Below are 26,064 nucleotides of genomic sequence, written 5' to 3' on the forward strand. Positions count from 1 at the left end.
TTTATATAATGTTTCATAGAAACTTTCCGCTATATGTAATATGCTTGGTCTATCTGAGATAATATTTCCATTTTTGTCTTGAAATCTTCTGAAAGTTGGAAGATTTCTTTTTTGCCATTTTTCATTTTTCTCCTCAATGCTTTCATGCTTTTGTTGTCTTCTATAGTTTTTATAATTTTCTCGTTGTATTTTCTAATATCCCGTCTGATGGCTTTAGAGATTTCTTTATTGATGCTGTTTATATCTTGTGAATCAACATTTCCTTGACTTCTCAGCATTCTACGATCTTCCATTTTTTGTTTCGTTTCTTTACTAATTTTTTGTTCTTTCCCATGTTTAGGGTCAAATTTTTCCTGAGCTTGTGTTAATGTATCTACTATTTCTTCGTTTAGGTTATTTACGTCTTCTCTTGTTGTATTTCTGAGTAAGTTACTGGTGAAATATTTTTCAAAGTCAAGTTCATTCGTTGGGCGCATCCAAGGTTTGAATTTTTTACTTTTTATCATCTCCAGTCTTTCTTCCTTAATATTGATTTCTACAGTTGCTTGGACCATTCTATAATCGCTTGCAACCGAAAATTGATTTAAGACTGTAACATCTTTGACTATATGTTTTTTGTCAGTGATGATAAAGTCGATCTCATTTTTTATCTTACCATCGGGGCTCTTCCAAGTCCATCTTCTATGGATCTTCTTATAGAAGAAGCTATTCATTAAATATAGATTGTTTTCTAATAGGAAATTTAAGAGTATTTTGCCCCTTTCGTTTCTACCTGGTGTGCCAAAATTTCCGAGGGCATTTTCAGCTGGGTCAGTGCTTATTCCTATTTTGGCATTCAAGTCGCCACATATTATCGTAAAATGTCCTTGGTCTTCTGAAACAGCTGTGTACAAGTCATCATAGAACTATTCTATTTCTTCGTCAGCGTGACTCAATGTTGGTGCATAGACTTGAATGATCTTTGTGGAGTAACGGGTGTTTAGTTATAATTTTGCAAGTATAACTCTTGTGGAAACTGCTTTTACTGATATGATATTCTCAGCTAGTTTTTTATTAATAAAGAGCCCAATGCCTCCATTCCCATCGTTTTCTCCGACATGATAGAAAATGTGACCGGATTTTACAGTGGTTAAGCTTTCTCCTTTCCTTCTGACCTTGGCGACTCCAACAATGTCCCAATTGATTTTATCAAGTTCAGATTCCACTTCTATAAATTTTTCTTCTGATAGCAGGGTTCTTGCATTGAAAGTTGCAATTTTTAGAGATATATATCTGTTAGATGGTTTTCTAAAATATGTCAGAATTTTGTCCCCCCAGAATCCGTGGGACTGACTGATAGTCTATCAGTGTGAGATTCTGAATTTTTCTTTCTACTCACCTGGGGTAAATCCGTTTTTGTATTCGTATCTGACATAATAAAGGGGTAATAGCAATTAAAACGTCACGCTTGCTTTGCGTGTTGACGAGTTTTTAGTTCAGCCGCCCATTATGGGTACAGACGCTGTTGACAACCGCCCAATATGGGTCAGACGCTATCGGTTTGTTTTTATACCATCCTTAAAATGCAGGGATGCCACTTCCGCCATCCACGTCGTACCGAAGATCTTCTCCGCCGTCCCTACCGTTGTGGTCTTCACCTGTATCGCTAGGTAGGGGTCCGTGTTATACCCCACAGAACTGGGTCCCGATCTGGACTTGGCCATCTATTCACTCCTGCCTACTGAAATGATAGATGCCCACCCCCGCGACATGGACGCACCAGATTGGAGTTACCCACGTGAGCGACAGAGAAAGTGGTTCTGTGCTCCGTGAGCCGGGTTAATGGACATGTATGATTCCATGACCAAAGGATGATAATGATATCCTTCTCCTAATAGTTCTTATAGGTTGCAGTCTTTGGATTTAGCATTCATATCCTCTTTTTAAACATATTACTCTTAGGAAATACAATCATGGCTTAGACATAAACTAATTCGCAATATAATATCTTTCGAAATATGTCGACTTATGTGTGGAGTGTATCTAAAATACGCAAATGCTGAGATAGCGGTAAACAGGTTCCGAAAGTTTAATAAAAAATGGATCAGATATAATTAAGATTGTAAGACCTAAAGAGATCAGTCCATTTTGATTATATATGAATAGAAAATGGAACATCAGGAAATGTACATCTGGATAATAAGAAAGAAAGGCATGGTTCAAGTTATGTGACCACCAGCACGCCATATAAGAGCGAACTCGAAATTAGCATAAAAGTGAAGAGAAGGAAGAAGACATTACAAAAGATTAAAAAAAGTGCAAGACTAAAAATAGGGAAAAAGCTGTATTACGCAATAACAAGACAATCAAGCGGAAAGACCCTGAAGAGGATTCTATTATTCTAGATGATGACTCTGACATGGATGCTAGTGATGATGACGGAGAATGTATGTTTTTTTGCTGTGGATTTTTTTCGGAGGATACCAAGGGAGAAGGGTGGATCAAGTGCCAGTCTTGTAAATGATGGGCGCACGAGGAGTTTACCAATAGTTTTAAAAGGAAGACGTATATATGCGATTTTTGTTTGGCAAAATAAACTTTGATTCAATTTTTCTTCATAATATAAATAAATGAAGTTTATGTTCCCAATGTTTGCATTTTTTGTGTCAACTTAAATTACTATCCGAAATTAGGTGACTAATTTTTAATAAGTCCAATTTGCACATTTTTAAAAAATTTTATTTTATGCTGCTTCTTCCTAAAAAACACCATAACTGTTTATTATGTTTTGATTTAACATGTATATTTAAATTCTATAAGCACAAACAAAAAGCTATCCGAAATTAGGCGCCCTTCCTCCACTCCCTTACATTAGCGAATATTACAAGCTTTTATTTCAAAAACTTTTAATATTTAAATATTTTGAGTCTAAAAACATCTCCGTCATCAACTAACCTGATGACTGATTAATTTAACATCTGAAAAGCTTTAAGTATTTTATTTCCATTACGAAAATAAAATATTTTATTTGGCTAATGTTATGGCTTTCGAACAATGCCCGTTGACCTTTCAATTTTATTAAGATTTACCTTCAATTTTGTTCACTCTGAAATTTCAAAATCATTAAAATAAATTCACTTTTAAATTCAATTAATTTCATGAATCAATGAATCTCTTCTTCAGTTATAATCTAATTATTTTGAATAGAAATATGACAAAGATTAATTACAAATTGAATTTGTATTTTGATGGTCAACCTTTTCATTCTTTCTTTTCTTGATAGTTAAGATTTTACAAAAGATAATATTATATTTAACAGAAAACAGTATAATTGAATTATGTTTGATTTAATTAGTTAAAACTGCGTAACAGACCGGCCCTGTTTCTTATTCTCATATTCGTCGAGAGGAAACACTTGTAACGCAGCATATTCGAAATAGAGAATAGAAAAAAATTAAAGAGCAAACTCACGAAACCACAATTAGGTTATTTCGACATGCAAAAGAAATGAAATAATAAACAATGCGGTAAAGCGCGTGCGCGGTGGAATTCAGGGCTCGGGTCAGTTCAGGCGCCGCTGTCGATAGGGAAAGACGCGCCGCGACGAGTCTCGGGATCTCATACTTTTATTCAATATTTGCCAGGCGATGATTTTTGAGAGAAACAATTTTTGGTGAGTTTGTAAAATTGATTCAACTCTTAGTAACGATGTTTTTCTAATAACTGAATTGCCATTACGACAGTTAATTGAAAATGATTGCTCTAGCAGTTTCTAAAGAAATGCTTTTGTGGTTACTGAATAAAAAATGAAATATTGTCATTTTATGACTAAAAATCAGTATCTTATTGATTATATTAGTGGGATATATCTTGAAATTTAACTGATCACTACATTTGGTATGTTTTACTGATAATATTGTAGAAATAGCTCAACTTTTGCACTTTGCAAAAACTGCTAGGCCATATGAGTTAAATTACACAAATGCAACCTGTAGGCTACATAAAGAGATCAAAAACAAAGTTGTTTTTAGTATGTACAGTGTGTGTACCTAAGTTACTAATCATAAAGCAACATGAATGTCAATACCACAAATATGAGGAAACTGGGTATCAATTTTTTGTATTTTTTGAAAATAATTAAAGGCTGAATTGTTATAAAAGATCAGATTTTACTTTTCATAAGTTTTTACATATTAACTGTATTACTTTTTAACAATATTAATATTTTATATAGATTATAAAGAGATTTTTTATCAATAACCAACAACAAATTATTAGATAATGTTTTTAATAAAATTGTTTTTTATAAAAACTAAAATACGGTAATTTTTATTGTTTTTAAAAATGTTTATGCTTATTAAAACTCACACCAATAAACTAGTTGTCAAATTTCAAGCATATTTTTTCAAGTAAAACTGTGTGTATTACTATTGCAATATTAATGACAATTTTAGATTTTTAGACAATTAACATTAGATTAGTTCTCTACACCTCTCCTTTAAATCTAACTTCCGAACCGAACATTTTATACAGGATATATATATATATATATATATATATATATATATATATATATATATATATATATATATATATATATATATCGGTTTAGAACGTTGTCCGATATCTAAACACCATCTCTTCCTATCTTCGCAGTCGTTTGTTGTTAAATTTCTTTCGCCCATGGACTTGTTCACGCCGTGTTGCCATTCTAATCTGGGTCTTCCTCTTTACCGTCGACATATCGGTTGCCATTCTACTACTTTTTTGGGGAGTCTTGTTGCTGGCATCCGTTGAACATGCCCATACCAACTTAATTGTTTCTTCTCTATATCTTGAGTTATATTTCCTTCTATTCCCATACGTTGTTTTTGTTCAAATCTCTTTAACATAAAAGTATTTATTTACAAAGTAAGATAATTTACAGGAAAGTCAGTTTGTCAATTCTCTTTATATCAGTTCTCCGAATGTTTAGTGGAATTAAAAATCTATTCTTTGTTCAAAAAATAAAACCTTTCTCTCAGAGACTACCTGACCGTTAAGTCGTACATTGTATTAAATAAATTCTAGGAGTTGCTAAACCGGTGATTTAACGGGACTTTGTGGTCCCTGACTTGATGTTTGGCGACGATTCAGTAACACAAAAAGATAGTCACGTCTCAGCCTTCAGTCGTAGCGGTTCGATGATATAAAAATTTTCTCTCTTTGATTTTCACGCGGAAATAGTGTAATTAGAATCTTAAACGGGATGTATTCACATCTGTTCGCGATCAACGACACAGCAAGAAGCATTTATGGTCGGCTTTCGATGATAATTATTATATAAAATCGCATTTGTTAGAATAGTTGTGATCAATAAAATTGACTGGTAGCAGATTCAATACTTTCTTTATTACCGGAAATCATCCTTACTTCGACCGAGATTATTTGGAATCGACGTCTTAATACGAAACCAACAAAACGCTTGGTTCCCTTTCTTATGTTTGGACGAAACATCACATCTCCACACAGTTTTATTACATCATTTCTGATTCGGTCTCGTCTGGAAATACCTAAAGATCTTCTCATTGCATCCATCTCTACTGCTTCTATTTGCTTTTTGTTCTTTTCACTAATTCTCCATGTTTCAGCGCCATAAAGGAGAGTAGTTTTAATCATGGTCTCATATATATTAAATTTTCTTCCTTTCGTTATCTCTTTACTCCACAGTATACCATTGAGACATCCTAAGACTTTCTTTGCTTGAGTGATTCGTTTTTCTATTTCCCGTTTATCAGTTCCTGTATTGCCAAAGGCAACACCCAAGTAGTCATAGCTCTGACAGCAGGAAATATGTTGTCCGTTTTCGAGGTCTATGTTATCTGACTCGTTTCCAATACAAAGATATTTGGTTTTTGTTGTATTGACATTCATTCCCCAGTCGTTATATTCTTCTATCAGTTTTCTAAGCATGTACTGCATGTCTTCCCTGTCGGTCGCTAGCACTACCTGGTCATCAGCAAACTGGAGTGTATATATACATTCATTGCTAAGCTCTATACCCATCCTATGCACCTTTCTTTTCCATCTTTCCAATGCCGCTGCAACATATATCTTGAATAAGGTTGGTGAGATACAGCATCCCTGTCGCAAGCCTTTTGTAACCAGGAATTCTTCCGTTAGATATTTTCCTGTTTTTATCTGTGCCTTTGAGTCTCTATATAGTTCTTGTACAGCATTTATCAATGTGTGGTTGATGTTAGATCTTTTCAACGTTGTCCACAGTTTTGTTAAGGGGATATTGTCATATGCTTTTTGCAGGTCTACAAAAGTAATATGAGTTTCTAGATTCTTAGCCGATCTTTTTTCTATTATTTGTTTAAGAGAAAATACGTTATCGGTGCACGATCTTCCTGAACGGAACCCGCTTTGTTCTTCCTTTTCATTGTGCTTATATTCTTCCTCGATCATATTTCTCAAAATTCGTCCATACAGTCTGCTCAGGGTGCTGGTTACCGATATGCCTCTATAATTATTACAATTCCTTTTGTCCCCCTGTTTGTGTATTGAGGACATGTATGCCGTTCTCCATTGTTCTGGTACTGGGTGTCCATTTAGACACTGATTGATCACATAAGTTAATTTTTCAAATAGTTTATGAGTTCCATTCTTAAGCATTTCAGCATAGATTCCCTCAGGTCCAGTGGATTTACCATTCGTTAGGGTCATTACAGCCTTCCTTACTGTTTCGATGTCTACCCTCGCTTTCTCTCCTTGTATATGTACTGACTGTGTTAGGGAGTTCGCTAGGTATTCTTGTCTTGTCTGTGTCAGCAAGCTTTCATAGTGATCTTTCCATTGTCTTGGTTTTATGGTGTGTATGTGTGCTTTGTCTTTTCCTGTATTTTTTACTGATTGTATAAAATTCCATACCTCTGTACATTGCTTCCCTCAGATGTATGTATTGATTTCTTGACATTTCTGATCCCATGTTTTATTCTTTTCTTGTTTTATCGTTTTTCGTAGTTGTCTATCGGTTTCTTTGTAAGCTTGCTGGTCTTCAGTATTTTTTGTATTTAGCCATTTTAGATGCTGTTCTTTTTTCTGTTTTACCATATATTCGATTTCTTCCTTCCACCATATTTTGTTACTAATTTTGTTTTGCTGCGTCCAGAGTGTCTCCTTAGAGGCCTGGTGTAAACTATTTATACATGATACTGATAATAACTTAAGTGTGGTTACACAAGCTCCCCGGCAATGTCCTAGCAATAAACCTAACAGTCTTTTCTGCGATTTAAAGATAGAGATCATGTGATTTAAAATTCCTCAAAAAGATAAAAAGTTTATAATAAATATTTGCGAAATAAAAATATAATACAGGGTGCGCCAAACGTCTAGGTTTCTTTTATTAGGGCTAAATCATGGAGTATAAAAATTTTTATAACTAAACTGATATCAAAGACTTCTATAATTTAAAGTTATTTCCGATCGGTCGGAACAACGGAATGAACCAAAATTGTGTTTTTTAAAATGAAATACGTACCCTGTATATTGAACCATTTTTGAATATACTTTCTAACAATTTGAAAAGTTTGTAGGTAATAGTGTCATTTAAAAAATTAATATCTTTGACATGTAGCCATACAATATGCAGAGTAATCACTATTTTTAACTACAAAATTTTCTCATTTTTTTTTTAATAGAACACCCTATATATTAGTATTGTACTTGCAGAATATATTTCAACATTTTGTTTGATATAAGGTTGTGTATACCTAGCGTGTTTGTTTTGTAGATATTTAGAGAGGAACTAAACGTTTTTACAGATTTTTATATTAATAAATTTAATATATATATACGTATATATATATATATATATATATATATATATATATATATATATATATATATATATATATATATACATAAACACACTAATATTACAAGATCCCACTGCAGGATCACTACATTCATAACGTACTTAGTCCATTAAACTCACATTTTATCATACATTTAAAATTAACCCGGCGCCAGTGTGGTAGACTAAAATGTAAAAACCTGTGTGGTGGGGTATCTGATACCCAAAATTAAAAAAAAAAATTGAAATAAAAATAACACATTTTTGGAAAATTTACATTGTGATTTATATTTCACTATATAACAAACTTAAATCAAAAGGAACTAGTGTTTAATAACAAATTGCAAACTAAATACTTGAATATCCCAAAAAAGTCTTATTTTACAGCATAAAAAACGTTACACTCATTTTTTGTAGATTATAAAAAAAAAGATCAGAGAACTAGTAAAAATAAATGAATTTTTAAAAAACCGTAACATACAGAATACATTTTAATTGTTTTTAGCTAAATAGCAAGAATCAAAATGCACCACTGAATGTTCTAAACATATAGCTTTTTCACAAATCACAAAATTATAATAGGTCTTTCTGTCATTTTTTCTCGGGCAAACATTACATCTTTTGGCTACTTTCATTCGTTTACCTGATTGCACTTCATCATTTGTTACAGTTCCTTCAGGATGGACTTTTAAATGGACTGGTAAATTTTGCGGAAGCCTTAAGTTGGTAGACCGAATTTGTTTGTATTCTGTTAGTAACTGTATTGCTAATAATTTCAAAAATTTCCTTCGTTTTGACTAAAAATTGCCAGTATTTTGTTGATAAATTACTCTAGCATTTATACCTGCACAGTTGAGTATCGTATAAAAAATTGTAATGGGTCACCTTTTGCTATTACGTGAAACATCGTATGAAGCCGACAATTCATCTACCACGTCTACCCCACATTTTGTAACGTTATAAAAAGAAATTATTTCTGGTTTCTTTATTTCGCCAGTATTATCGTCAATATCAGGAGTGTGATGTAAAGTTGACAATAGAAGAACTACTTTTCCTTTTTTTGGTACATGTGAAACTAACGTTATACTCTCTTGAAATCCAAATTTTGAGGAATATACTGGCCTGTTCCTAGATGTTATAAAACTTTCAGGTATTTGCCTTTTGTTTTTCCTACAGTTCCAGTAGACGTCAGTTGATGATCTTTTAAAAGCTTCAGCATTAGCTCATAACTTGTGAACCAATTATCGAATGTTACATTTCGTTTGGTTCCAGATATCGGAGTTACAAGTCGCAGAACTACGTCGCTAGGTTTATTGCTCAATTGGAAGGATCCCTCTGGTTGCAATCCCACGTACCTATAGTTCTAAATTCAAAACATAATATGATTTTGCATCAACGAGAGCGAATATCTTTAATCCGTATCGTGCAGGCTTTTTCGGCATATACTGGCGAAAACCACAGCGGCCTCTAAATGTATCCAGCTTTTTATCAATAGTAAGGTATTCGCTTGGCGTATAGACGTCTTGACTATTTTGCACAAATTTTTCAAAAATTGCTCTAATTGCAGTCATTTTATCAAGTTTTTTTCTTTTTTCTCGATTTTCTATATTGTCAAAACGTAGACAAGACTGTAAAAAAATAAATCGTTGTAAAGACATCGTTCCTCTAAATAAGCTTATTCCGGTTCCATCGGTAGACCAAAGATCTTCTAAATTAAGCCGAGCAGACTTGAACATGCCAGCCAAATACAATAGTCCAAACAATGCTCTTATTTCAGTTGCATTGGTTTCGCGAACTGCATACTGATGGTTTTCACTGTAGCAAGTAGACTTCTTATTTTTATATTAGTCCAAGTTACGACATCATCCGTCATACTAGGTGTAAAAAGTAAATTAAAACATTCTTTTCGCCATTTTTGCATTTCGTTTTACACCTGGTAAATGAGTAATGATATTTACTGAGCGTGTTCTTACATTTATAGGAACGCATGTTGAAGACCATTTAGTGCCGTCCTTACCTACGTAATGTTTCTTTTGACTCTCCTGTCCTTGCCCCAAAAGTTTATTTTCGATTTCTATATCAGCCACCGACTGTTCTAAATCAATAGCATCTTCCTCGCTGTCAGAGTTGTGGCTACTGTTGTCTTCATTGTCGGATTCGTTCTCGCTTGCAGATCCAATTACTACATCATCGTCTTGAGAATCGTCCCATAAAGCTTGAAGTCTCGCCTGCTCCCGTTCATATCGATAAACCATAATCTAGAACAAAAACATAAATAATTTATGTATAAAATTTTACATTTTACATTTTTACATTTTTACATTTTGTAATATTGGCGCTAATTTTAAAATCACTGGGGTATGTCATACCCCACCACACTGGCGCCGGGTTAATAGAATACATTAATAATAGGTTGTCAGTCAAAAAGTGACAAATATTTTTATTTTAATTAATAGTAATTAGCTTTTGGCAAATATATTATTTTGTTTTAATAGTTTATTTATTTTTAAATAAAATACGCTGACGTATATGCATGTTTTTTTTTTCATCAAATTAAAGCTATTTTTTTTATTAATATAATGATATAAGGTTGCCTAAAAAATATGGTCGAAAATTAGGTTCGCCAGCTGTTAAAAATGTGAGGTATCAAAGATAAAATAAAATAGAATTAGAACGCAACGATACGGGGTTGGCAAATGATAATATGTATTTTATTATGTATCCATCGACGCATGCTTTAAAAACCCACACAATTGAGATTTAAACCAGTAACGTTATGTGCTATCTGTCTTTAAAGCATGCGTCGATAGATGCATAATAAAATACATATTTAACAGCTGACAACCCTAATTTTTGATTACTTTTTCTCAGGCAAGCTTATATCGTCACATTAAGCAAAAAATTAGCTTTAATTCGATATGAAAAAACATGCATAGAGTTGAGTCAGGCAAAATAGCTCTAACATTTTTTTAGGCTATAAATAACAAAAATCAAAATAATTAAGTAGTTATGAGACAAATAATTAAATTAATAATTAATGAGACAATAATTGGGGTATAGCAGAACATATTTCTTTAAAAAATTACATTTAAGTCTACAGTTAAAAGAAAAATAACATTATTTGTAAAAAAGTCCAAAGGAATTGTTTTACACCATGATTAGGATAAAATTACACCGTACATTAGGTAAAATAACCCTTACAGCTCTTTTGTACAGAAAAAGTAATTTTTACATTTTTATTTATAAAAATCGTAAATATACAATTTCTCTTTTCTAGTTACACCTACACACAGTAAATGACACCATTTATTGCATAAATTGCACTTAATCCAAACCTCCTTCGCCTGCTATTTACTGACCAATTCCGAGACAAATATAAAATCTCTTATATTCTTGTGTTTTTTCTAAGCACCTTTCTGTTTACAGCTTTTCTAGCTGCTTGTGAAGTTGACTTGAATGTTTTTTGTTTTGCTCTCATCAAAATATAATTTGGTGTAGACGTAAACACAGTTGATCCTTGCGAAGGTCTTAAACTTCTTGCCTGTGCCTGAGGTAGTGGAGATATATCATATGGAGTTACAAAAGTATCCTCCAGTGATAATGGAATTCCTTATTCCTTTTAAGACCACCATTCTGTTCTGATGTACTAACTTTGGAAATTGCGATTGAAGTTCTAACTGCAGAGCTTGTAATATCGACAACAAAGAAAACTAAGCGGCGGTTTTATGAAAATTATGAGAAAAACGTTAGGGGACCATTTTACCCGACTTTTTCCTATACGTTATAAGCAGCGTATTTTATTTAAAAAATAAATAAATCAAATAAAATATTTGTCAAAAATGAATTACTATTAATTGAATTACAAATATTTGCGGCCACTTTTTGACTGGCAACCTATTATCAATGTATTCTCCTAATTTTAAATGTATGTAAAAATGTGAGTTTGATTAACCACGTTATAACCATAGTAATCTTGCAGTGGGATCTTAGGCTATAATGGTGCTATAAAACGCATGCTAGTAAAAACTAGTTAGAAAATATCATTTACCTATGCTAATATTATGTTTAAAACGTTGTCCATTGTATTCAAAACACAGTCGTATACGGTTAAAAAGAGCTGTATTACGTCTTTTTGAGAGCATTTTGAGATCCAAAGCTGGTAAAGACATTTTGTATACGAATTTGCATATTATCTCGTGTTGTGGGTTTATCGTTGTATATATACTAGAATGTTTATATATACCAAAAAAAAATAGCCCAGTAGAGTTAATCGCCGGGCCATTCCACAGTAGCACTGTATCCAATCCAACTGGCGCTGTAGTTATAATTTAGGACAAGTCTAACTTTTTTGTACGATGTAATGGTACTCCGTGAGTTGAAACCACATTTTTCGTCTAATTCACAAAGGAGCATCATCTAACAAGCCAAGTAACTCATCTATTCTAAACTTACGATACTCATTGCGAGTGACCGTTTAGTCGAAGAAGTAAGGTCCGCTGACGTATGATCCAACAATAGGTTAAGTTACAATCAGAATGAAATAATAGCAGAACAATCACCAGCGAATTCGGCTAAATCTTGTTTTGGTACAGGAAGTGAAAGTTTATTAGTGAATACAGTAAATAAAGCAGGAAGCGCAACTTTACCTTAATAAGGCAACCTTCGCTTAACTGACAAAACATCTTAGTTTTAAGTCTCGCATAATTTTTCTTTTCAATTTCAGTATATTGTGTTAGGTTTATTAAGAATAACTTAAAGCAAACTTGGATTATTCCACGTATTCTACACTCTTCCATTCTATAATATGTACCATAATTTTGTGATTGTTACAATCAAAAGACCTATTCTGATTAACAAAAAGTCTCAGCTGTATTTGCTTTGGATTCCAGACAGTCCGTTCTCGAAAGATATGAATATCTGCAAATGTAGATTTCTTTTTCTTCTTATTGTGCCTTCTTCTAACGAAGGTTGGCGATCACTTCTTTAAATACTTCCCTATCTTTTGCAACGTGAATTATGTGTTTCTAAGGTTAATCCAATATCTGATATTCCTAAACCAAGATTTCTTCTTGCTTAGGAATTACTCTTCCTTGCATGATGACGTGCAGAAGAGAGTATTTATCGTTTCGAAGTATGTGGCCCAGATACGATGTTTTTTTTTATATAAATTGTGTCCAAATTCTCCATGTCCAACTCGTCTTAACACTTCTTCGTTTGAGACTTTTGCAGTCCAAGGAATTTTTAGAATACACCTAGAATATACATAACATTCGACGAACTGAAGGAGAACGAGTGGGCTTGAAAATTAATATATACAAGACGAAGGTAATGGTGGTTAGCAGAACACGAAATATGCAATTAAATATAAGAGTAAACAATAAGAACATCCAAAAGGTCCCCAAGTTCAGATATCTCGGTAGTTGGATAACTGAAGATCTAGATCCAGACATAGAGATACGTAACAGGATTAAGCAAGCCAGAACAGCATTTACTAATATGTGAACCTTGCTAAGCAACCGCAGCCTTAACTAAACGCTTCGATATCGCTTTGTAAAATGTTATATTTACTCCATACTGCTATATGGTGTAGAAACCTGGACCATAAAGGCCAATGTGATGAACCGATTGAACGCCTTTGAAATGTGGGTATTTAGAAGACTACTTAAAATTTCCTGGACAGATCACACAACAAATGTCGAAGTATTAAATCGAATGGACAGAGAATGAGAATTGCTGCCAATAATAAAAAGAAGAAAACTGCTTATCTGGGTCATATATTTCGAAATTCCAAGTACCAGTTCTTAAAGCTTATTATGGAAGGGAGGATAAAAGGGAAACGGTGCATCGGAGGAAAGAAATACTCATGGCTTAAAAACATAAGGGATTGGACAAACCTCGATGCCCATGCACTCTTTAGAGCCACACAAGACCGAGAGGAGTATGCCAGAATTGTCGCCAACATCCACTAATTAATTGGATAGGGTTCCATAAGAAGAAAATTAGACGAACCTCAATACGATAACCGTAATCAATTTCTTATTTGTAAACATTGACTTGTATTTTATTAAATTTTGATTTTTCAATTCTGCTATTTCAATTCTGATCATTATCTCCTCACCTTGTTCTCACTGTGAGTTTATAATTACTCCGAGGTATTTATACTTGTCGACCCTCTCTAACGGTTTACCCTCCAATGTCAGATGTATGTTGTCAATAGGACTTTTCGAGATCACCATGTATTTGGTTTTATCTATATCTATTGTTAGTCCCATCTTTTTGCTTTCTGTGATAATGATTTCTATAAGAATTTGTATATCTTCTATATTTTCTGCGATGATTGCGGTATCGTCGGCAAATCTTATGTTATTAATGATGCTTTCTCTAATTCTTACACCTTCAGTTCTTTCTCATAGTGCCTCCTGAAATATTAGTTGCGAGTACACATTAAATAATTGTGGCGACAGCACACATCCCTGTCTGACTTCTCTTTGAATTTCTACTTGGTTTGTCTCACTATCTTCTACTCTTACGATCGCTGTTTGATTGTCGTATATTAAATTAAATGAATTAATAATATAATTATAAATAAGTTAATTAGATTAAATTAATATCCTCGGGATCTAGGTGTAGATGTAAATGCTTTTTGTAAATCTATTTAACATATGAATACGTTTTTATAATATTCCCTGCATTTTTGAAATAGTATTGTCATTGCGCACAATGCCTCTCTTGTTCCCATTCCACGTCTAAATCCAAACTGTGTGTTGCCTAATTGTTCTTCACATTTTTTATATATACGCTGTTGACTAACTTTGATTAATATTTTTTAAGTGTGGCTCATGAGGCAAATTAATCGATATTCATCGCAAGATGTAGGTTTACTAGCAATGTAGGTTTACTAACTTTAAAATCATGCGAATTTTCGTATGTTATTTAGTTATTACTAAAATTTTTAAAGATCTTAGAAAATCAAGATTAATTTATAGGGAACGGTAATTTTTGGATAAATTAAATTCCACGTAAATTCTTTAGCGCCATGGGAAATTTGTTCAATTTAAAGGTAAATTTCTTATTACATAATGGAGCTCTAGATCAGAGTCATGGCATTTTCTAAAGTTACTTTATCAGGACAGTCAGAAGTTTTATTTTTATTTAATTTCGATATCCCTGCTAGGTACTGTAAATAAATTCAGGAAACAGGTATATTATTTTGTTTGGAGATTTTATAAAAAAAAGTACATACAAAAAGTTAATGTATTTGTAAAATACTTTGATTTTAAAATTTTAAAATAATTTGATTATCATAGCTTTTTAGTTAAGTATAGGTACTAGTTTTTTTGGACTTTTCCCTTTGAAATGTAACCACCTTTGAGTAAAGTATTTACTTACTTACTTACTTACCCGTGGCTTTACACTGCATATTCTGTTTACCGTTTACCATTTCCCAATCGCCATTTCTTCTTGTCATATATATCTTTCTCATTGAGGTCTATTTTTTCCGTTGCTGTTTTTATTTGTCGGTTTCACTATAATCTAGGAAGTTCTCTTTTCCTCCTTCTATTTGGTTTCTAGCTCCAAGTTCTTAGCGGTATTCTTGTCTCGTCCATCCTCTGCATCCTGTCCATACCAGAGTAATTTTCGTTTTTATATTTCGTCATGTGTTTTCTATTTTTGACTATTTTTTTTATTGTCAGCTGGTGACCTCCATGTGTATAATCTATGTTTAGGAAGTTTGCACAACATTAAGTTTTGAACATTAATACAGAAATCAACCAGCCGATCTCCAGCTTCTATACTGGCGTTGTATTACTGGAGTTGTTAGATTTGATTCGTAAATATTGTCAAAATTTAAAAGTTATAAATGTAATCCAATTAATAAACAATATTGAATCATCTTTTTAACTTATTTTTAACACATTTCTCGTTTTAAAATAATTTCATATAAATACAATTATTATTTTTAAACATATTATTTAGTTTATATAATAATTATATTTAGTATCAAGTGATATTTATGTTTATTTATATTTTATTATAATTTAATATTTAGTTAACTAGTGTAACTTTGATCCACTTTTTAAAAATATTCTTAATTTATTTTTACACTGACCTTCTTAGTTGCTTATTTATATTATATTATAATTGTGTATACTTCGATAATGTTTTACAAGTTTAAAAATATGCCACAGCAGCAAGTATAATTCCAAAAAAAAAATTGGCATGGTAAAAAGTTAGACCCATTCTGGGTGTAACTTTGAACCATATCTACAATTATAACAAAAATCCTATATATCTGGTGTTTCAAACTGTCAGGACAACTTTGCAAGAGTGCATTAGGTTCATTCAGATGTATAAAAATTACACAGTGCACAAAATGTTTAATATAGAAAAAAAAAGACTAAAGTGGTATGGACATGTAAGAAGAACTAGCGAAAGCAGATGGATAAAGAGAATAACCGAATTGAGCCCCATAGGAAGGAGGAAAAGAGGACGACCCCGAAAATCCCGGAGGAACGAAGTAGACGACGCCATGAGTAAGAGAGGCCTAAACGATGGAGAATGATACAACAGAGAGAGATGTAAACGGTTGACCGAGGGAAGGCAGTGAATACTGTAGAATTCCTAGTATTAATGTTTTTGTAAACTAAAGTTCTACAAAGAAATACTAAATAATGATTCTTCGTTAGTTTGTAAAAAGAACTACCACTATTTTCACTCGATAGGCGAATCACAGTTTCTTTAACAAAGTGTCACAAATAAACATATTGGAATTTGATTTGTGAAGTTTGTTTTTTTTTTTCAATGCATCTCAAATGAAAGCTTCTTATGACCTTTTTACATTTTATAACTAATAAATGCATAGAAACATACAAAAATAGCACAATCTGGAAGATATTTCTTGATCGACTTCTACAGTCACTTCAAACTGTACAACAATTAGCTAATGAATTGCAAACAATTTGGGAAACAGTTCCTCAAAATTTTATTGACAATTTAATAATAGCATTCACAGAGTAACCTCATTTAGAACAGCAAGGGACGGTCCTACAATAAATTAAATTGTTTGTAAACGTGGCAATAAAAGCAATTTTGTCATTATGACTTTTCTTCAATTTTTCAATGATTTTATTATGATTTATTTATTTTATCCAAAAGTACTTTTTTGCCTCTTTTAACTTCCAAACATGGTATATGATTAAAGTTTGTGTTATAAAGTTTGTGTAATATATTTGACTTTTATTTAGTTCGAATTTTGACACATGTAAAATAAATATTTTCTAATATTCACTCAATATTGTTGAGCAGTGTACATAATCAATTCGCTAAAATTGGTTCTTTTTAAATGACTATAATTTGAGTGTACTGTACTTATGATAAAATCCGTAATGGACAGTTTCCTGGGTTTTTTTTTATGATTTTACAGATCGATATGTTTTCTTTCTAGATTATACAGTGTGTATTACAGGTCTATTATCTCATGACATAATTATTTTCAGAGTTAAAGCTCTGACAGGTCGATTTTAACCTTTTTGGAAAAAAAACTTTTACCCCCACTATCTTAGCAGATGTGACGTCGTCGATATTTTTTTTTTAATAGAAAGCTCATATTTTTATCTAAAAAACTAAAATCCCATATTTTTTTGAGTACAACCGTACCAAACTCATCACATTTAAACTTCAGTATACAGAGTGTCAAAAAAACCAGTGCTCGTATTTCTTAAAATTTAATTCAAAATTTATTTTATAAAGAAAATTATTAAAGAAGTCATTTCATATTAAAGACAGATAAATAAAATAATTACAACAAATGCTTGAATGGAGTAACCTATCGTTGATTGATACAGAAGGTATATTGTTTATCTATTAAAGATAACCAATTCCATTCCAATGATAATGGCTTTGTAATAGTCTGTACATCAACAATACAATAAAATAAAGTGGTAATGACTGTACTCAGTATATTGCTAAAAATCAAGTAAGCTGTGAAGATATGTCAAATTCCTTAGCAACCAGACGGTAAGTTTGTAGTTACCATTGGATATGTGAATATTAAATTGATGTGTTGGGTCACATCGATTTAGAAGTCTGCACTAGTATCTTTTTGAGAAATATTAGCCTAATAGAAATTATTTGAAATTACGATGGTGTTGTCCGAAAAACAGCGAATAGAAGTTTTGATGATCTTAGGTTACGGCGATTGTAAAAGAAGTATAGCGGAAGTATGCAATATTTTTAATGAAAAATATCCCGATCGAGTATCAATAAGTAAAGCGACGGTAATCAAAATATTGCGTAAATTTAATGATATTGGCAATGTTAAAGATAAGCTCAAGAGTGGCAGGCCTGGTGTTTCCGACCACAATCAATCAAATATATTACTTGAAGTTGAAGAAAATCCTCATTTTTCAATTACAACTTTATCAACTAACAATGAGATCTGTCGTGGTGCTGTTCATATAATTAAAAAAAAACCAAATTACAACCATTCAAACTTAAACTTACATGAACGCAATGAAGACGACTTTAATAGACGCATTGAGTTTTGCGAAAATGTGCAAGAATTTTGTAATTGAAATAATGGATTTGAATATAATATCTTGTTTTCCGCCCAGGCCACTTTTTGTTTAAATGGTACCGTTAATAGGCAAAATTGTCGGTATTGGGCAACAGAAACTCCGAATTCATCATCATCATCCATGGCGCTACAACTCTTCGTAAGTCTTTGCCGCGTTTACTATTGCCTTCCATGTTTGTCGGTCCTGTGCCAGTAATTCCCATAGTCGCACTCCCATTTTCTCTAGATCTTCTTTGACTGCATCTTTCCACCTTTTTCTAGGCCGCCCTATAGACCTTCTTCCCTCTGGCCTTTCCCAGAACACATTGTTTATAAGGCGATTGTCGTTACTGCGTATCACATGCCCTGCCCATCTGAGTCTATTAGCCTTTATATATCTGACTAGATTTTCTTTTCCGAATAGAGACTCTAACTCATTATTGTATCTGCCCCTCCATTCGTTTGTCACGCTGTCTCTGCAAGGGTCATATATCATTCGAAGAATTTTACGTTCCCACACCAGCAATTTGGACAATGTGTAAATTTATACCCAATATCCCCAAAAATAAATGTATGGGCTGGGATTGTTAGGAATACCATTGTGCGATCGCACAATAGTACTGTGACGGGTGAAAGGTATTTAGAGATGTTGCAAACCTACGCAGTTCCATTTTCTACCGCAATCCAGATATCAATAATCCTGGTCAAATAGATCCGACCATTTGGTTTCATCAGGATGGAGCAAGTCCACGTTATACTGTAGTGGTTAGAAATTTTCTAAATGCAACTTTTCCCAATCGCTGGATTGGATGACGCGGTCATGCTAGCGGTCAGATTTGAATCCCATGGACTTTTATATTTGGGGTTATTTGGAAAGTAAGGTATATGTAAACCGACTTACCAATTTGGTAGACGTCAAAGAGAGAATTTGTACTGCATTGCAACAAATTACACCAGTGATGTTGTCAAACATAACCCAAGAATTCATTGGGCGTCTTGGATACTGTCAATTAAACCAAGGAACTTAATTCGATCATTTGTTGTCATTATGTTATTTATTTGTCTTCAATATGAAATGTTTTCTTTAATAATTTTTTTTGTAAAATAATTTTGAATTAAATTTTAAGAAATATGAGCACTAGTTTCCTTTACACTCTGAATAGTGAAGATTGGATATAATGAGTTTGGTACGGTTATACTCAAAAAAATCTGGGCTTTTAAGTTTTTTGATAAAAATATGCCCTCTCTAGGTAAAAAATATCGATGACGTCACATCGGCTAAGGTAGTGGGGGTAAAAGTTATTTTTTTTTTCTCAAAAAGGTTAAAAAACAAAAATAAAAATCGGCCTGTCAGAGCTTAAACTGTTAAAATAATTAAGTCATGAGATAGATCGTTTCCACACTTTTGCCCTGTAAAAGCTTATAGAAAAGCTTTTTATTAGTTAAATATATTATAATATATTATAATATAGTGTTTAAATATTTTATTAGTTCACAGAAATTATTTTTTTACTCGTCTTTATTATCTCTCTATTATTTATTTTTCTCTCTCTGTTTTTTCACTTTTTAACATTTTAGATAATCTTTTTAACAATTTCTAAGCGATATTTGCTTACACTGTATTTCGTTGGCTTAATTTAAAATACATTAGCTAACTTGATACTCGAAGTTATGCTTATCTTTTCGTTATAGCTGTGTGTTAGGTATTAGATAGCTATAAAAATATACGCTGACGATATAAAAAGTATAGGTTCTAGAATACAGCTTACATTTTTGCTTTTTGCAATATTTTTGTTATAACTCACGATTTAATGTATATTTAATATTATTCACTTTCCGTAGAATAACCTGATCTAATAGATTTTTAAATCTAGTTATTGAAGGGAAAATCTCGTTCGTCTTGGGAAAAACTGAAAGCATTTATCAAAATATATTTTCAAATAATGTATTTTAACAATGGCTCTAGATATGAAAGGAAAACATGAATAAAGTGTTGATTTAACAATTTACTAGCGACTTTTCCCGTCGCATGCGACGGGGAATCCAATCAATTGTCATCTACAGTCAGTCTTTAAATTTTCAAAATAATAAACTTTTTTGTTAAATCTTACTACACGTCTCACGTCGTTTAATTTGATGTGTCATGCTAGTATTAGGCTAGTTGTTTATTCTGTAATCAGTCAGAGGCCTTCTTCAGGCCAATAAAGCAAATTTAACTTTTTTTTTAGTAACTAAATTTAACTTTAAAATTTACCTTATACTTTATATGTAAAGCAAATACATCTATTATCACCCACAGTATCGTGTGATGTCTCGTATGTCGCTATACGTACATTAATAACGAAGATGATTATTGGTAGTCTGTTTGTTTTTTCTATCTGAATATATTCGTTATATCCTCCCCTTTCGATTGCTTTGTCTCATGTTAGCATTCGATTAGTTGTTTATTTTGTACTCAGCCAAAGGCCTTCTTTAAGTCAACAAATTAAAATTTTGTCTTTTAGTTAAACTATTTTAATCCATAGTGTTCCATGACATCTCGTATATAACTATACGTTTAAAAATAATAAAACACTGTGTGGTGCCCTTATGGTAGTCACCTTGTTTGTTATTTCTATCTTAATATATTCGTTATATCCTTCCCTTTCATGTAACGCAAATTATAAATATTCTTTTGAAAAACACTTTTTTAAAAAGCACAAACACTCAAAATAAACTTTTATTTACACTAGTAAAAATTTTAGTTACAATTCAAAATATATTCAGATTTCAAATAGAAATATACCGTGCGACTGTCAGACTTTAAATACAAATATAACAGATTATTATCACATTAATGTCAGACGAAAAAAACTAATGTCATACTAAAAAAAGGAGGTTTTTCTTGCTGAATTTGCTGTTCTAATTAGTCGCAATTGATGTTGCAAGGTTCCAGATGGTTCGGTGCTGATAGGCGGTCACTTCTTATCGAATTCTCGTGATCGACTATATTGGATTCTAGCAGTAATTGTACCATAACTTGCATCGCTCGCTCCAGTCGGACCAATAACAACGGAGTTACGATGTAATGCCCTTTTGTCAATGCCGCAATGTATGTTTTTCTGTCTTAACATATTTGCTACCCCATCTCCTTTCCAATGATGTATCATACGTCTCTATACAACAAACTAGTCTACCTCTACCATAAAACGCTCAAAAAATGAGCAGAATGAGCCTTAGCATTTTAGGGAATTTTACATGGGAAATGAAGCAAAAACGATGTACAAGCAGCCGTTTTACATGTATAGCCTTTACTTAATTTTATTTAATTTTACTTAATTTTATATAATTCTTATTTAATTATATGTAATTCTGTTTAACTCGATTTATTTTATATATTTTATTTAATTCTATTGACCTTTATTTAATTTTATTTAGTTTTAATTTAATTTTATTTTGATAAAACGTTGACGTTTGTTCAACGTCACTTTATTTTTAAACTAAGTGTATGTGTATCTTACGTCATTGATCTTACCTTATAATTACAGTTACCTATATTTTGAGCCATTTTGCGAATAAATTAATTAGGTACTGTCAAGTAATAAAATTTCTGATAAAGAATATTTGAATCATCAATTTGTAGAATGAATTAGCAATAAATCAACCGTATCGTTTCAAAAACAAAATATGATTGAAATGTCAGATGTTAATAGTTCAGATTTCTTTCCTAGGTGGCGCAGTTATCTTACTGGACAAACAGTGTAACTTGTCATCCTAGCTTTTCATATAGATAGATGTGGTATTTGTTTTAAAGAATATTTTAAAAGCTAAGGTGACAGTTAAATTTTAGGAACCTAAGCTACCTCCAAATCTATCTCCAATCGCAGAGATAACGCTGGAGAGACTTTACTATTTTTAATCTTGGATGCCCTGTGAAATGAAACATCCGAGAGACCCTTCTACGGATTATGCGCATTTATTCCTTTTTCCTTCTTTTTGTGAATCCTCTAGAATTTCCTCTTCTACAAATGTGTGTCTGTCCAGCGAGCCAGTAACCTTGGTTTTTGACCTTGGTCACTGGCTCTCCGCAATAGGATTTTGTGGCTGCTGACTTGGCAAACGTTTTTTGCTTACCACGATAGCCTACCACCCGGATGTCTAGCCACCAAGCCAACAGGTTGACCACACACCCCTACTGTACCACTTTTTTTACTTTCCCTTGTTTTTTCTTAACTTTTATTGCTTCTATGTATGATATCTTTTTATATCGTGCATAGATCCTTTCTGACAAAGTGTTTTGAATTTTCTTTTAGTCTGAGTTTTCTGGCAATCTTCTTAATAATAATTTTTTAGTCTCTTTAAAGTAAATTAGAAAATTTTAAATCATATTCCGTAAACATTTTTATTAGTTCTCTGTAATTACCTTGATTTAACGAATGCTGCGATTCATCGTATCCCCTAAATGATAATTCCTGACAACTTAAAAAAAATTACAAAATCAATTAAACTACGTAAAACTGCGTGATTATTTTTTACAATTTCGTTATGTCTAATAGCATTTTAACGTTGGGCAGTATCTAATGAAACATAGATATTTTGTTTTTCAAATAAATCTAATTTAATCTGGCTATGTGTATGATCTTTTGAAATATCATGTTTCTGTAAAGCCCTAAATAATTCCTTTAAATTATCTTAACTAGATTCACACCACGGATTTTGATGTTTGACCCTATTTATCAGAAATAAAATGCAAGGCCAAAAAAAGTTTGTTTTTTATTTCACTCCCGGTAAGCCATGAGAACTTGCTCATCTAAATATGATCTATTACTTTCATTACCCCCCGCACTAATATTTATTAGCCAGGACATTGTAGGCAAAGGACGCCCCTTATTTTTAATGACAATTTGTTCTTCGTATGGAATAGATAAAAACCCATTTTTCAAATCAATATAATTTAATTCAATATAATTTACACAATATCAGATTTACCAATACTTACAGTTTCTTCCATAGCTTGCATTTTTTAGGTTAATTTACCTGAATTTGTTTACACTTTAATTAAAAAAAAACTTCTAATATATCAAAAAACTCTATAACTATTTACGGCAGCGGTAACTTATTACAGTATTAGTTTTGAAAATAAAAATAAATCCCAGAAATACCAAAAAAGCCAGTCCGTGCACTCACTATCACTTTACTACTAAAGTTCTTAAGTACTTATCCATCCCGAAATAACATTTCATCCACGCTCGCAAGGTACAGTTTGCGGCAAATTTAAATGAAGCATCGGCAAATTTAAATTTGCTGTACTTGGCAATTAAATGCGTATGGAAAGAAATGTATGTTTGGTGGCTCATCGACTAATATTCCGTTGATTTTTACATGTAAATCATCAAGCTTGGGATCGGCTTGCCGAAACCCCGAACCGTGTCTTTTTAAGAATTCACACAGGCGGATGGATGTCTCGGATTAATTTGAAAAGTGTCTTACGCAGGGATCACTTGCTCAGATTGGTCGAATGTTAAACGTATTTTAAACTTTTAAAAACCATGAATAAAATTTAGTCTTTATGATCTCAGATATTTTTTTACTTCACAGAAACAAATGACTTATTGCCTGTCACGACCATGCCGACCCTGATCGGCCGCCACTGAGGAAGAAAAGCAGCAATGTCACCTAAAACAGACAAAAATTAGCCATTTTTATTTTTGAACTTAAAAAGAACATTAATGTATTTTTAATGTTTATTTATTTATTAACATAATCTAAACGTAGTGTTAGAGATGAGCCAGGTTCTGGAAAAATGTAACTGCTTTTGGAATGCAAACTTACACTTTTGCGGTTACAATAACAGTGGCATGTTTTTTAAAAATGAATATTGCATCAGCCGGTTTGTTTACATGACATCGCTGGTTTTTTCCCCTGGACGTTTGGACTAAGTGGGGTTTTATTCGGTACGCTATATTTTAAACATTGTTCTAAGCCATACTACGCTAGTTTTTTCCCCAGTTTTAGTACTCTAAAATATAGGTCGTCATTCGAAGAACTTAATGGCGCGCCTAGCGAAATTTTCAATAAAATGTGACATATCTGGTTTCTTCCCTGTACCTTTCATATGCACTTTGTCGATTATATACATTTGTATAAAGTGAACATAAAAGAATAAAATAACAACAAAACGCCAAGCTCGCGTAAAAAGTGGTTATAGATAAAAGTTTTTGGGTCTATTAAAAAGAAAGTTAATAAAATGTTTTACTTTATTTCGAACCCTCGTGACTTATATTTTACTTATATGTTTTGTTTCCGGCTAACCAGGAAATTGCACGACCCATTTTAGGGAGAGGCAATATTGCCAAGTAGTAAAATACGGATACTTCCTGAGTTTAAAGATCGTGTTTCTGGATTCTTACGATTTCACACAAGGTAACTTTGAGACTATATATTGTATGAAAAGAAAATATTGTACGTATTGTGGTAATAATAGGAATAATATATTTTTAGTGAAATTGTAACGCGAAATTAAATTTATATAATATTGTATCAAACATGTTTTAAATGTATCATTTACATAAAACGATTTTAGTTTAAGAGAAAGGATTAATTGATGATATTTTGTAATCTTGAAAATTAGGCGTCAACTTATCTACAGGTAACATATCCATTGTTTCTAGTTCCCTCAGAGCTTCTCAGATGTAGATTTTACATTCAAACAGGTACAGTAACCAAAAAATTGAAACGAACCAAATATTTCAAAAAGTATATTAAACAAATATAATTACAATTTCTTTACAAACTCGGGATATAAAGTTGCTTTACAAACTTGGGATCGAGTTATTTTTTTTTATTTTAAATTAAAGTGTCTCGGCAACTATGAGCCATTGACACTGGTACAAAGTTTATTAAAATATATTTATGTTTACATACATATACAATCTGTTTATATACAAGTTAGGATACATTAGCAACATCTTAATATAATTACACTAAGTAGTAAAGATGACAGTCTTTTAGGAAACGAATTATGACACTGTACGCACATGTTTGTAGAACCAAGTAGATCACTTAAATTATTTTGAAAGTTGTATTAGTCTCTTTGAGGTTTGTAGTGGACACATTCTAGTAATATGTGCTGGACTGTTAAGGACTTATTACAATGTGTACAGCCAGGAGGATTTTCACAATACATTAGATATCCATGAGTAAGACGAGTGTGACCTATTCTGAGCCTTCCGATAATAATATTGTCTTTTATGCTCATTTAAGGAATGGTGAAGGAGGTAACAGTTGGTTAAATTGTGCGTAGTTTTGTATTTTGCACGTTCCAGTGTGTCTTGGTGAAGTTGTATGTTTTCCATATTTTTTAAGGAGCAGGCCAGTTTTGCTGCATGATCAGCGTTCTCATTTCCAATGATACCAACATGGAATGGTCTCCAGATGATAGTTACTGAAACACCATTTTTTAAATGCTGTGGCAGATACTGTGGATGCACTGTACAATGGGATGTATGGAGTATAAATTTCTGATTAAGTCAATTGCGGAGAGAGAATCGGCGCATATTGCTAATAATTTCTCATTAGCAATGGGCGAGTCTGATGCCTTGAGTATTCCGTACAGTTGGGCTGTGTGTATACTGCATCTGGGAGAAAGCCTATATATGCTACTATTGTATTTAAGGTACTGACGGCGAAGCCGACGGCCTGTTCTTCTTTGGAG

This window comes from Diabrotica undecimpunctata, chromosome 2 (assembly GCF_040954645.1).
Source record: "Diabrotica undecimpunctata isolate CICGRU chromosome 2, icDiaUnde3, whole genome shotgun sequence".
NCBI lineage: Eukaryota > Metazoa > Arthropoda > Insecta > Coleoptera > Chrysomelidae > Diabrotica > Diabrotica undecimpunctata.